Below are 3,326 nucleotides of genomic sequence, written 5' to 3' on the forward strand. Positions count from 1 at the left end.
GTTAACAATTGTGTCGATTGCCTTTTTCTCCATATCTGCCAGTTGCAATGCTCTTTTTGATAGCACTTGTTTAATAACATAAGGGCCTTGCCAATTTGGGACAAACTTTCCTTTGGCCTCGTCTTGATGGGGAAGGATGCGTTTCACAACAAGTTGACCGACTTCAAAATTTCTTGGGCGTACCTTCTTGTTATAAACTCGAGCCATCCTCTGCTGATATAATTGACCAAAGCAAATTGATGTCAACCATTTTTCGTCTATCAGTACTAATTGTTCTAACCTTGAGTTAACCCATTCGTGTCCTCAATTTCTGCTTCGATAATGATTCGAAGAGAAGGGATTTCAACTTCTGCGGTATGACAGCCTCAGTTCCATAAACCAATAAGTAAGGAGTTCCACCGATTGACGTACGAATAGTCGTGCGGTATCCCAAGAGAGCAAATGGTAGTTTTTCATGCCACTGTCTAGATCCTTGCACCATTTTCCTAAGAATCTTCTTGATGTTTTTATTTGCCGCTTCAACAGCCCCATTTGCTTTGGGTCGATAAGGGGTTGAATGACGATGAACAATTTTAAATTGCTCACAAACTTCATTCATCAGGTGGCTGTTGAGATTCACTGCGTTGTCTATAATAATTATTCGTGGTATGCCGAAACGACATATGATGTTTGAATGAACAAAGTTCACCACTGCTTTCTTGGTGACTGATTTGAATGTGACAGCTTCCACCCATTTGGTAAAGTAGTCGATGACAACTAAAATAAACCGATGCCCATTAGATGCTTTCGGCTCAATCGGCCCAATAACGTCCATTCCCCAAGTCACAAAAGGCCACAAAGCAGACATAGGGTGAAACTCTAAAGGGGGTGAGTGAATCAAGTTGCTATGAATTTGGCACTGATGGCACCTGCGTACAAATCAGAAGCAATCTCGCTCAATGGTCAACCAATAGTACCCTGCCCGAATAATTTTTTTACTAGAACATAACCATTTATGTGAGGGCCACAAACCCCTGAATGCACCTCATTCATAATTGTTTCTGCTTCTTGAATATTCACACATCGCAATAGATTCAAATCTGGAGTCTTTTTATATAAGATATCGCCACTCAAGAAGAACCCATTGGCGAGTTGCCTAATAGTTCTTTTTTTTATCTTTATCAGCATGTATTGGATATTCTTTAGCTTTTAAAAACCGTTTAATGTCGTGATATCAGGGCTCACCATCTGGCTCTACTTCAATTATATTAAAAAAACCATGTTTATCCCTAACTTGGATTTCCAACGGGTCAATATAGGTATTACCCGGGTATGAAAGCATCGAGGCTAGGGTGGCCAAAGCATCAGCTAACTCATTGTGAAACCTGGGAATGTACCTGAATTCAATGGACTTGAATCTTTTGATGAGGTTTTCTAAACATTGTTTGTACGACATGAGTTTAATGTCTCGAGTCTCCCATTCGCCTCGAGCTTGTCGAATGAGCAAATCGGAATCCCCTAAAACCACAAACTCATGCACATCCAGATTTATTGCCATATTCAAACCCATGATGCAAGCTTCGTATTTTGTTGTGTTGTTGGTAGAAAAGAATCGAGCAGGATAATGACATTCGTTTGGTGAGATAAGAACTGCCCCAATTCCTACTCCATTTTTGTTGACAGCCCCATCAAAATATAATTTCCACACGTGACCATCATTAGGAATTTCTTCCTCAATAGAGTTGATTTCTTCATCAGGGAAGTATGTCCTTAGGGGCTCGTATTCGTCATCGACCGGATTCTCTGCCAAATGATCGACCAACACTTGTGCTTTCATGGCGGTGCGAGTGACATAAATAATATCAAATTCCGTAAGCAAATCAACCATTTTGCCAACCTACCTGTTGGCATGGATTTTTGAAAAATATAGTTCAAAGGATCCATTCGAGATATAAGATAGGTCGTGTAGGATAAAAGATAGTGTTTCAATTTTTGGGCAACCCAGGTCAAAGCGCAACAAGTTTTTTCTAACATAGTGTACTTTGCCTCATAGCTTGTGAACCTTTTGCTCAAATAATAAATGGCTTGTTCTTTTTTTCCCATAATGTCATGTTGTCCTAAAACGCAACCAAATGAATTATCCATCACTGAAAGATATAAGAATAACGGCCCACCAGGTTCTGGTGGGACCAATATCGGAGGGTTTACTAAATATTCCTTAATTTTGTCAAAAGCCTCCTGACACTCACTTGTCCATTTGATAGCAGCGTCCTTTTTCAACAACTTGAATATCGACTCACATGTGGCGGTGAGTTGAGCAATGAACCTGCTGATATAGTTTAACCTTCCCAGAAAACTCATGACTTCAGTTTTGGTTTTTGGAGGTGGCAATTCTCGAATGGACTTTATCTTAGAGAGGTCCAATTCAATGTCTCTTCAACTAACTATAAAACCCAAAAGTTTGCCAGATGGCACTCCAAATGCACATTTAGCTGGATTAAGCTTGAGGTTGTACTTTCTCAATCTTTCGAAGAATTTTCTTAGATCACGCACATGGTCCGCTTGCGTTCTAGATTTAATGATGACATCATCGATATATACCTCAACTTCTTTATGCATTATGTCATGGAATATGGTAGTCATAGCTCTCATGTAGGTTGCTCCCGCATTCTTCAGACCAAGTGGCATGACTCTATAACAATATGTACCCCATGGGGTAGTGAAAGCAGTTTTTTCTGCATCTTCCTCATCCATGAGAATTTGGTGATATCCGGCGTAACAGTCCACAAAAGATTGAATCTCGTGTTTGGCACAATTATCAACCAGGATGTGAATGTTGGGTAATGGAAAATTGTCCTTTGGACTTGCTTTGTTTAAATCTCTGTAATAAACACGAACTCTGATCTTTCCATCTTTCTTTGGCATTGGCACAACATTAGCCAACCAGGTAGTGTATTGGACAACTTTGATCACATTTGAAGTCAGTTGCTTCATGATTTCCTCTTTAATTTTATCGCTCATGTCTGTCTTAAACTTTCTTTGCTTTTGCTGGACAGGTGGAAAATCAAGATGTATTGGAAGTTTGTGAACTACTAAATCAGCACTTAAACCCGGTATGTCATCATAAGACCACGCGAAGACATCTTTGTATTCAAATAAAACTGGAATTATGTCGTCTCGAATGTTTTGATCAACATGAATACTTATATTTATTTCTCTCATTTCTTCAGGAGTTCCTAAATTAACCGCCTTAGTTTCACTTAAATTAGGTTTAGGCTTATTTTCAAATTGATCCAATCCTTTTTTTATTTCTTCGTAAGCTTCATCTTCATCATATTCGTCAAACT

General features: G+C 39.1%; 1 pseudogene; it reads right to left on the reverse strand.

Moving 5' to 3' along the window:
- Positions 1 to 286: 286 nt before the first annotated feature.
- On the reverse strand, positions 287 to 1,549 carry LOC125817166 (uncharacterized; annotated as a pseudogene).
- Positions 1,550 to 3,326: the final 1,777 nt, after the last annotated feature.

The sequence above is a fragment of the Solanum verrucosum genome, unplaced genomic scaffold (assembly GCF_900185275.1).
Source record: "Solanum verrucosum unplaced genomic scaffold, falcon-dt-bn FXZP01000094.1, whole genome shotgun sequence".
NCBI lineage: Eukaryota > Viridiplantae > Streptophyta > Magnoliopsida > Solanales > Solanaceae > Solanum > Solanum verrucosum.